We start from the raw sequence: 12,567 nt of genomic DNA, 5'->3' as shown, positions 1-12,567 counted from the left end.
GACATGTTTATATTCCAGCTATATTACTATATACAAAACTATATATCTTAAATTTGATAACCTAACCGGAACTGTGCCATGCATGGTTTGTTTTTTCTCATATTTTCTAATGTTGTATTTGTCTTGCAAAATGAGTGATCACTAACAATTTTGAAGTCATTTCACATTTTAAATGTTTTCAAAAAAAGATGACTTGTAAAAGAAATTCTGCCTGTTAAATTGAGAAACTATGTTAAGCTATGACATTCTTAACTGGGGTGTGGTATTTTACTTATCAGACTGGTTACCATCATAGGTAGTATTCAGTACTTTAGAAAATTTGAAGAAACAATTCCTTAAATCTTTTCTTGTCAAGTAAATGTAAACTGGATAGAGCTGGCAGGATAATATGTTTTTGAGCAATATTGACCAAATTTGTATCTGTTATCTATTACCCTGAAGAAATTATTTTTTCACTTCACTAAGTTTTGAGATGCATGTATACCGGTATGTGGCGTTAACTATTGATATCTCAAGAACTGCTAATCCAATTCAATACAACTGGGTTCATTAAGAGCCACCAGGGAGTACATTATTGTTATTATTTTGTTGCATTGGCAATGGCAGTAAATTTTCACACGTTGAAACTAAGATAATTTGGAAGAAACGACCAAAAACATTCAACACAATCGCATCTACATTATATGGGCCTTGTAATCTGTATACTGTATATAATGTCAACATGTTCACGCGACGATTCCCATTCACCCGCACAAGCACAATACAGTGTACAGCGGTCATTTCAACATAACACATACTAGTATACAAAAAATAGATAAACTTAGAACTCCCTATCCTGCATGTTAATTCTGCGATGATCAGGGAGACCAGTGATGTGTAGATGGATTGAAGATGGCGAGCTGATGCGTAAAATTCCCGCAGCACGTCAGCGACCTCAACGACTTAACACATACTCCCCATTTAGTCTGCTGTGAAGTATTTTTTTAATTTCTTGCATTTTCGAGCACATTTAACTGGGATTCGTTGACATCGATAAAACGGGCCACCGTGTTTGCTTTTGGTGAGCTACGTTTATTTACGCATTGGACGTCTCGCGAAGTTAGGATTGGCCAATCGACAATTTGTGTTTGTCGTTATGGCGGGAATGATATTTTTCATGTAAACTAAGAAGAAATAATTATTTTCATATAGCTCAGAGTTATTTTCAGTTTTGATTTTAATCGTTTTACCTCATAATTTCCCTTATTATTAAATTCCTGTCTCTTTATTTGTTTTCAAACTCAACATTCTATTCCTATGCATGGTACGGGGCCTTGATGCTCAATAATGCAGTACATTATCGCGATTAATCTGTGGCAATGATGTCATAAAATTCACCGATATTGACAATGCTATAATATTTGTTCACTGTACTTGGTTCACGAGAATATATGCAACTATTTATAGCTCGAAACAATGGCTGCCACTAGAACAAAGCAACAGATGAAAGTGCGTTCTTTTCGCTGTTAGACCATGTTTCTGAGACAAGCATGTTGAATTCCCAGGAAAGTGTATTATCTGAAGATTTTGAATCTGAAGGGTATATAATTTCTCACACAAACGACGGTATTTCTCAAATTCATTAAACTTCAAGGATGTCTACTAGTAGAAGTACATGTACTGGTAGTGTGCTGCCCTGTCATGCATTGCCTGGGAGTGTCATTTTAGGTGAAGTTTCCTAAAATATCAAAGGTTTGAAAAATTATTCGAATTTTGAATGGAGGGGGAGATTATTTTCTAGTATGAAAGACACGGGGGGGATATATGATGGAGATAAAACTAGTCATCAAGAAGTATTTATATTTATTTATTTATTTTGTTAGTAATCAATGAGGATTGTGATCAATTTACTTTACTTCAAATTAAGTGGATGAGCTACATCTACATGGATGTGTATCCAGCTACATAGTTTTCGGAACAAAAAGATTTTGAAATTGTCATGACTATTCTGGATGAATATTTTTAAGTTTGCAGCAGTGTCATTAAACCTTCATCATGTAGAGTAGTACCACAACCAGATGATTCCACTGATTCCATGGAAGATGAGTAGTAGTTGCAAACAGCACAAAATAACAATATTTATTGTCCCTCAATGTTATTGTCAGAAAGCAGCATGAATGATGACATTTCTTGATATTTGCCTCTCTCAGTTCATTTTCTACCTCTGATATCATTTTGTGTGATACTGGCTTCTGATGTCATAACATACTAATGTATACTAATGTTGCTAAAGATGGTAAAAGTTCTTCCTCGCTTACTGCCTCAATCTCCTACTTGACTTCAAGATCCGTGGTACATCGTAGCCATTCCAGGAAGTAAACTCGTTCTTACAATTAAATAAATACAACATTAGTATATTAGGCCCATTTTATATAAAAATCAATATAAAAAAGGTGTCAAACATTTACACAGTAGTTCAGAAGACTTCATCTGGATCAAACTTGACAAATCTTTTTTCCATTTAAATGAAGATATATTTTTATGTACGTTATACCTCAGTCCCCAGTCTTCCAGTATCTTTAACTGGAAAGAATCTAACTTGTTCCAGCTTTTAGAAAAAGATATAGCTAAATATGCGACAAAGGGTGCAATTATCTTGACTGGCGATTTTAATGCACGGACAAAAAATGAAGAGGACACTGTTATTTACAATAACCCAGACCATCAATCGTCTGACACTATTAGTAGCCTAAAAAAAAGAACATCACAGGATCTCTGTTTTAAAAATCATTATGGTGAACTTTTATTAGACCTGTGTATGAGTTCTGATTTAGTAATCCTCAATGGTAGATGCCCAGGAGACATGACAGGGAAATTTACATGTCACCAAAGAGGTGGCAGTAGCACTGTAGACTACACAATTGTTAGTCATAGCCTTTTTGATCAAGTCAATCTTTTTCACATTCATCCTCTTAATTTATACCTTTCAGACCACTGCCAAATCTCTTCACACCTAAAAACAAACACAATATTAAATTATAGCAAATCTAAAGAAACGTGTACTGCACCAAAAACAAACTTCACTTACCTTTGGAATGAACATTCCAAACTGCAATTTAGTAATGCTTTACAGACAAAAGATATATGTAAACTTATTTATAATTTTAATAATACTAATTTTAACAATGACAGAGATTCTGTTAATACAGCAAGTACTTTATTGTCAAACATACTTTTTGAGGCAGCTGATATAAGTTTAAAAAAATAGTTCATCTACAAAACATAAAATTACTAAATCAAAGTGGTTTAATAATGACCTCCTAAATTTAAAGAAGGAAATACAGAATCTTTCATCTAAATTCAGTAAAGACCCAAACAATAAACATTTGAGATTCAAATGCTATAATCTTAAACGTGAATACAAACGAATGCTGAACAAAAGAATGAGAGAATATAAAAATGAAATCCTAAATAAATTAGACAATCTTGGAAAATCCCACCCTGATAAATACTGGGAAATGATAAATGAATTGAAAGGCAAGCAACAGGAAATAAATAACTCTGAAAATATTGAGGACCAAAAATGGTATGAACATTTCAAAAATCTAAATGAATCTAAATCTGACAACAGATACATTGAAGAAACTACCGGTAGTTGCCTTCCAGACTACACATCATCCTCTGTAGACAGCCTGGATGGATTTATCTCTGAACTAGAAATCCAAAAGGGCAATTAACAACTTAAAAAATGGTAAAGCTACAGGTACAGACAGGATTAAAAATGAAATGATTAAAACAGGGCGCAATGCATTAATTAAACCCCTGCAAAAACTATTCAATTTAATCTTAGCAAGTGGCAATTTTCCTACCAACTGGAACATAGGTATTATCACACCTATACACAAAAAAGGTGACAAAGCCAACCCAGACAACTATAGGGGTATAACTCTGCTCAATATTCTGAGCAAACTGTTTACATCCATCATGAAACAAAGGCTTACAGTTTATCTACAAGAAAAGAACTATATAATTAAAGAACAAATTGGATTCATGCCAAAATTTGGCACAAGAGACCACATTTTTGTTCTTAAACAGCTGCTAACTAAATATCTTCAAAATAAAAAATATATATTTGCCTGTTTCATAGACTTCCAAAAGGCCTTTGATTCAGTTTGGCACCATGGCCTATTATACAAACTAAGACAAATTGGCATTTCTGGCAATTTCTATCAAGTAATTAAAAACATCTATCAAAACTCAACAAGTACAGTCAAAACCAAAAATGGCATGACTAAATGTTTCCCTGTTCAAAGAGGCATCAGACAAGGGGATGGCCTTAGCCCTCTCCTTTTTAATATATTCGTGAACGATATTAAATCACACATTGAATCTGGCAAAAATGACCCACCAATGCTACTAAACAATAGGCTCTCTTGCTTACTTTATGCTGATGACTTGGTTCTTTTGTCAGAAACAAGTAGTGGTTTACAAAACGCTATTAACAATCTACAGGATTACTGCAAACAATGGAAGCTACATATAAACATTTCTAAATCTAAATCAATGATCTTCAATAAATCAGGCAAGCTTCTAAATAATTTCAAATTCCAAATCAATGGCTCTGAATTAGAAAGAGTTTCAGCATATAAATATCTTGGAATGAAACTAAATTTAACAGGGAAATTTGATGTAGCACAACAGGATCTGAAAAATAGGGCACTGAAGGCATGTTTCAAAATTAAACAGCTACTATATTCAGAAACATTAATCCCAATTAAAATATACTTAAAAATGTTTGACTCAATGATCAAACCAATTCTTTTATACTGTTGTGAAATTTGGGCGGGTGACATTGTGAATAATAAAAAATACTTTATGAATCTCATGTCACCCATGGAAAAAATGCACATTAAATATTGCAAATTCCTACTCAAGGTCAATAGTAGAGCAACAAACATTGCATTAAGGAGATACCCATTAATTATCACTGGCATCAAACAAATGTTAAAATATTGGCTTAGAATTAAAAAAAATGCCTGATAATACACTAATATATGATGTGTACAAGCTTGGCATCGCTCTAGACAATTCTGGCACTCAAAACTGGGTATCCAGCATAAAAAATGCCTAGAGTATACAAGCATGGAAAGTGCATGGAGTGATAAAAACATAGAAGATAACTTTATTGAACAAATAACTGACAAACTAATAACCAAATTTAAAGTACATGCCAGGAACACTCTAAACAACGATAATAAAGGCATCAACCACAAAAATAAACTTTGTACCTATAGGCAGCTAAAAAGGACTTTACATTTGAAAAATACTTAGACATAATAAAAAACCCGCATCATCGATCTTCATTATCAAAATTTAGACTAAGTGCACATGCTTTGCAGATTGAAATGGGAAGATACAGTAATGTAGAAATAAGTGACAGAAAATGTCCAGTCTGTGATGAAAATGAAATAGAGGATGAAGAACACTTCCTGCTCAAATGTAAACTCTACACAAATGTGAGTGAACCCCTAATTACCATGACAAAACATCTTAATAATATTACATCAAATGAAGAAAAAATGATAGCCATAATGACTAGTGATGATGAGTCAATTAAAATAGAACTGTCTAAATATATTTACAACTGTTTCAATCTGAGAGAAGAAAATATTAAAAAAAAACAGTATGTCATCTGCCTCAAAATCTAAATAGTTACATGTATTTTAATTTTATTTAATGTGTTTAATGTTATTTTTTTATTTTACTTCATTTTTTTTCTCTATACTTTATTGTACACTTTTGTCAAGATCCTAATAAGGATACGATTACAATAAAGATTATTATTATTATTATTATTATATTTTAATCATGTGTATGCGATGCAAAACTTAATATATTGCCAAATTATTTCCATGGGATAGCAAATTTAGTATTTTTTGGCAAATTCTTAAAACATCAGTATCAGTGTGTTTAAATTTCTACGAATTAACATTATGGCATTTTACGTCTGTCAAATAACGGCCAAATAAAAACGTGGAATCATTAATTACTAAGGACCTGGCGTAAAATTGGAAATTACTCCAAATAAACAAATGTCCAATTCTGAAACTGGATAATAGTACATAAATTCGAAAATCACATACAGTAGAATATAATAAAATATGAAATGTAATCATAAACGAATAACATTCTACTATACTGTTCAAAAGTTCAGGTAATCAGGTAGGTGACGTCTCCCGCTGAACATACAACTTTAACATATTTACATGTGTAACCAAAATATTCATCCAAGAGGCCGAAACAAGATAAATGGCAACAGGCAAAGTCGCCTTTCCCAGGTTCACAGGAAAAATCAACTGGGGCCACCAAATTATTAACAAAACGACCCATCAATGTCCAAACATTGGGATACTGGTACGCATAATAAATCTTTGTGTTCAGGGTAAGTAATTGGTTCACTATAGTAGCAGAGATCACAATTAACATGTAAAATATATCACACTTTGAGATAATACTGTACTGATATCGAAATTCCTGGGAACACTTATACACAACTACGACTCGTGTGCCTGCACTCTGGCACAGGGCAAAGAATACTACAATGTATTGAAACAAGAGACGCAATGTTCACTGGATGGCTATACACCATCAATTTTATAGTAAAAGTCATCAATGGTAAGATATATTGTTATTAAAGTTACTATATATAGTTCAGATGAACACTGCAGACAGTTGAAACAATTGAAACAGCACTTTCACTGTAATCAGGAGTCAAAGGTCAATGTCATATCAGGCCAATTCAGGGTGTCAACTTCTTGGTCAAAGGCACAGGTCAGTCGAGTTCAAATTCATAAATACTGCTGTATATAAATCTTCTAAGACATCTACTTCATGGAAAATATTGTACTCTATGTACAACTAACCACAAAATTTAAAGTGCTCTACACACTGTCGCAGGCATCATATAATTCCGAATAATTCCTAATTGTTCTCAGAATATTTAGTTATCACCATGAATTACTCTGTTTTGATGTACTAAATATTTCCCTATACTTTAACACGGGCACTGCCACACGAGACTCCAGCTTGTCTCCTATACAATTTTCCTTCCGCCCACTTAATTTTAATATTCATATGACCTTTGCACTGACATCGATAGCCAATCGCATTCGACCGCGGACGTCACTCTAAATAAACAACTGAATAAATTAATATACCATATTTGGAAGATAGCGGGTAAATTCAACGTTGTTGGTGTGTTCCTTCGGGTTCCGAAGTCGCACGAAACGAGTTCATGTTCCGTTATCTTTCGCAAGTAAAACAGGTCGATATGTATTAAACATGGCATTTGTTTTCTTGTTTTAACCCCCTTATTACGCAAGCTTCCGTCGAAGTGGTGTTTTTTTCGACGATTTGTGGCATGTTGCAAAACGAACGAAACATTGCGGCATTCTTAGCGGTGGATAAGGGATCGACTATGTCGTCACATTTATGTCTCGTTTGAAAGAGAATAAACAACCGCTCAGAAAAATATGTTGCTAATATTTAAGTGCGGTGCCTTGAAATCGCCTGCCCGACGTCCAAATTTCAAAAGGATGTTCGATTTGCAATGACGACCGTTCATATGTACTAGGCGACGTTACTAATTACTACTAGGGTCGGTGTTTGCATTAAGAATTATAGAACAAAAGATCAGCAAAGCGGTGCTTTTGTCGGCGATTTTGTCAAAGGGAATATTGATAAAATGTTGCAAAACAGAATCGCGAGTTGGGTGAAAAATTGCGCCGGCGGCATTCTCAGCGATGGCGACACCCGAGAAACACCGTGTCACGGTGCATTCGTGCATCAGTACACCGAAGAAATACATACATATTGTTGCGGACGACTATTGTAGACTGTGTTCGTGTAGTCTTCGAGTTTGTGGACAGTTAAAGTCGTGTGTGAATTTATTCAAGCCAGGAAAAGCAGGAGGGATAACTTATGGAAATCGTCTTTCCAATTTGATCCAGTGCGACGTTGTGAAAGGAGCGACTCTGTCGTCTCATCTATGTCTAGTTTGTAAGAGAAAGATTGATAGCGCAGAAAAATCCGCCAATAATGTAAAACAGTGGCGTGAAATTGTCAGTCATTCTAATATCTCCCAACCTGTGAACGAAAGGGTTAAGCGTGCTGCCTTGAAATCGCCTGCCCGACCACGTTCAAGTTCAAAACGACGTTCCATAACTTTCTCACATTCAATTTGCAATGATGACCGCAGTTCAAATGTACTTAGCGACGTGACGGACATTAACAACCATGATGTTGAAAAGGAGTTTGATGAAAATATGCCATTTCCAATTAGAAATCATTTTGATTTGATTTATGGATGGCGAGCACCGACACTCCGATCCGACGAACTAATCAAAACTAAAATGGCGCGGGTCACGTGACTTTGTTTACTAAAGATAGCGTGGGCGTTTGATTGACACTCAACTCATTAGTATTCCACCAATCACAGCTACATCTACTTTCTGGATGTGCGCAGTCAAATTGTATAGGAGACAAGCTGGAGTCTCGTGTGGCGATAGCGATAACACCGGGACGAATGGTCTGGGGTACACGGGCACACGTTATTTCAATGAAGCCTCGTTTTCGTGTCCAGTATCCTCTATTACGTTGCGTATAAGTTCGGCAATACTTTGGTCAGAGCGAGGTTGCACGCACAATCAGCACAGTTCGGGATAAAATAATGTCGCGAGATTATCACGTGATCACAAGGTTATTGACACTTGGGCGCGCGTAAGTATTCACGCGATAAAATGTTAATGAGATGCTCGAACATGAGGTCTATGCAAATGAGCGTGATACAAGGTTTTCCCGCGATTTAGATATGGAAAACTGCTCACAATTCGACGAGAACTTTCGTACTTCGATTAAATTTCATATATGTAACTTCTCAACACCTCGAAAACTAGCTGAGTCCACACCACGTCGCGTACACACTATAAATCTGCGATCAGTTGGCGTAGCAAGGTTACATCACAGAAAAAGCAATGTTTGTGATTAAATCGTCTGAGAATTAGTTATAAAGTTACATCAACATTAACATCGGAATGTACTCACTCTTATTACTTTTTACCTTGCCCGTACCATCAAAGATGGAAGGGAAAGGTATATTAAGGGAAAGATTTTGTCCGGCGTTGTCGTCGTCGTCGTCGTTGTCGTCGTCGTTAATAATTGTTATTGTGTGCATGATAACTTTACTAATTCTATTCCAAACTTCATCAAAGTTGGTCACCTTGTTCATCAGTATAAAGTCTTCCCTGAGTTTGAACAACAAGTGTCCTGTATGAAAATATCATGCAAAAATTGAGAAAAACTGATAAAATATTTCGACTGTTTCTACTTGACTGATCACTGGTGATACACATCAAAGGTCACTGATCTCAGTGGAAATCATCTTGAATTTTCAAGGTGAATGTTCCGGCGAAGCACTCCGCTATCACCTTGAAGTATTTCATTAGGAATATGTGTATGTGACAATGCCCTCACAGTTTAGAATCAATTTACCAACAGCCAATCATATTGCTTCTTTCTTCAACGCGCTTGGCCAAGCTATCAAATTCATCACGAGATGCCCCACGCGCTCCACTCTGCCATGTATTTCTATGGGCTCTGCGAGAGCTGCTGTGGAGTACCGGTCGAAAAGCCGGTGAAAACGACTAAATTTGAGAAAACAGCACGACCTTAACTTTGAAAAAATCCTAAACAACCAAATTTAAATATGTTGCATATGTAGGGGTAATCTTGTTACACTGTTCAGAGGTGTCAACGACCATCCCAAAACACTGTTTTCTTAGAATTTATCGGACTTTGTTTTCACCATGATGATTGCCAGGCGGTGAAAATGTCTGACTCGAGAATAAATTTCGCTGCGCACAGTGGAAGCTGTGTTGGCTTGGATGTCAAGGCAATACAGCGACGATATCCATACATCATGCAACTCACTGATATTCAGACTAAAGCTATTCAAACTATACTTAGTGCCGTGTCTGATGTGCTCGTTTTTAGTCGCACTGGAAATAGTAAATCCTTATGTTATTATGCTTTACCGGCCCTGCGACTGTCGAGCGTGGTAATAGTGTTGTCACCACTGTTGGGTACTATAGAAGAGTAGGTGTTATACCTCAAAGTTCATGATGTCACTGCAACATATATCGGCAGAAATGAAGCCGAAGACATCAGGAATGCAAAGCTCCAGCCGTTTCTGGCAGTCATTGTAACAAAGCTTTCTATTGGTCGGTAAACTTTCTATCGCGCAACCACGTGACATACACGGTTATGAATAGAATTACCGCACGGTGTTGTAGAGGGAGGAATATCCGAACGAAACAACACCGTGCAGGCGGACGATGAGTGGAAATATGCATTGTTGTATGTGTTCAATGAAGCAAATTATTTATCTTGTAATAATATCCTTGGTAATGTATCTCAGAATCCCTTACTGGGTTTCAAAACCAACTCATGGAGAGATTGCACAGTCTGATACACATTTGCAAACCTACCAATAAATAATACTAGTTTAAAAAATCACTTCAAACAAAGATTGCAGTGTTTGAAGATGTAGGTTCTCAGGAGGCAACAGTACTGTTGACTTCTCCCTCCACTGGACACCAACTAACTATTTAAAGCAGAGCTTGCAACATGATAGCTATTCATAAAGGGTGTTTTTTTTTTTTACTTTTCATATAATACAGTAGTCACACAATGAGGCAGTTCATATTTTTGACAGACACCTGTACAAAATACTTGGACAAAAGCCAGCTAAGATTTTCTGTTATCTTGCATGTTTTATGAATCTATTCACGTCTAAATGCAGCACTTTTTTTTTGCAATGAGGCATTTGTTTTTATACTAAAATATCTGAATTACTTTGAATAAAGCTGGAAATTATGTCCCTTAAAATAATTAAACAAATAAGGCACCAATGTTTTTGTAAGATATTTACATCTTTAAAGGACATTCGGTAGACTGATTCCCCACTGTTAGTTCAACCCCAAAACTTTTTTGTATTCAAAATTAATTATGACAATGTATATTTATATTGAAACAAACTATGTTAAAGGGAATTATATTATATAACAAAGGGCAAGGTCACCAGAGTTCAACTATGTTTTATTTTGTTGGTGATTCAATGTCCGTCGCACACTTATGCTCATCGAGATAAACAAGTGGGTAATTCAGCGACTACCCGCGCGCCGTATTCTGTGTGCTATTCCATGGAAGCAACGTATCGGCGTGGTGAACGTTTGGTCAGCAACTCCAAGGCATCGCTCGCGTTTCGTGAATTATCGTTCAATATGGTCGTTTCTGGTGTTAAACGACGCTCAGAGTCATGCTCTGTCGGAAAATCTGAATTCGGGACCGTTCACAATAGGTCTGACGCAGAAATCCGCACATACGCGAGACACTGACAATAGGCGTACAACACAAAAGCGTCCAGTTAACGCAACTCTCTTTTATTTATAGAACATGCACGCACATGACCAAAAGGTGGCGCCATTCACTGGCCACCACAAATCTGGTTAATATACGCTGTCAACTAATAAATGAACTCAACGTCTCAATAAGTAATCATCCAAAAATATAAATATCACAAAAAATATCTGGGTATCACATGATACGTCTTCACTTTGTCACCTACCCTCACTCGATAATCGTTTTCACCCATTACCTGCTCCACCACATAAGGACCCTTTCATTGCATCAATAGCTTGTTGTTGTCAGTTGGCAGCAAAATTAACACCTTATCTCTTTTCTTAAGCACTAGCTTCTTCGTTTTACGATCATAGTAACACTTGTATCGGTTCTGTGCCTTTTGTAATTCCTCTCGAGCAATCTCTAAAGTCTGTTCTAACCGATCTCTCAACTCAAACACATACTGGTAACTATTAACTATCTCAGGAGTATCGCTTTCTTTGGTCCATAACTCTTTAAGGATCTTCATTGGGCCTCTAACCGTTCGACCATATAACAGCTCAAATGGGGAAAAAACAGTTGACTCCTGTGGTACCTCTCTATATGCGAAGAGTAAAGCACTAATATACCGATGCCATTGCCTTGGTTGTTCATGGCACAACCGCTTTAACATCTTCTTCAAAGTACTATTAAACTTTTCCACCAGTCCATTGAAGATGGGGTGATAGGGCATAGACATCAGTCTCTTAATGCTGAGCAATCTTGATACTTCTTGCATACATTCTGACACAAACTGAGACCCCATGTCACTTAGTACTTCTTCTGGAACCCCCAATCGGCTATAAAAGTCAATCAACGTCTCGGCTACAGTCTCCGTATCTATATTTTTAAGTGGAACAGCCTCTGGATACCGTGTAGCATAGTCCACCATAGTTAAGATGTATCGATGACCCCCGTCACTGGCTGGTGTAATTGGTCCAACCAAATCTATAGCCACACGCTTGAATGGCATATCAATTAAAGGCATCTTACCTAATGGGGCCTTCACATCTGATCCCTTTGATACAGTCTTCTGGCACACATCACACGACCTACAAAAACTGGTAACATCTTGATGTAGCCCAGGCCAAT

This window comes from Saccoglossus kowalevskii, chromosome 3 (assembly GCF_978046115.1).
Source record: "Saccoglossus kowalevskii chromosome 3, keSacKowa6.1, whole genome shotgun sequence".
NCBI lineage: Eukaryota > Metazoa > Hemichordata > Enteropneusta > Harrimaniidae > Saccoglossus > Saccoglossus kowalevskii.
Note: the sequence above shows the minus strand (reverse complement) of the source record.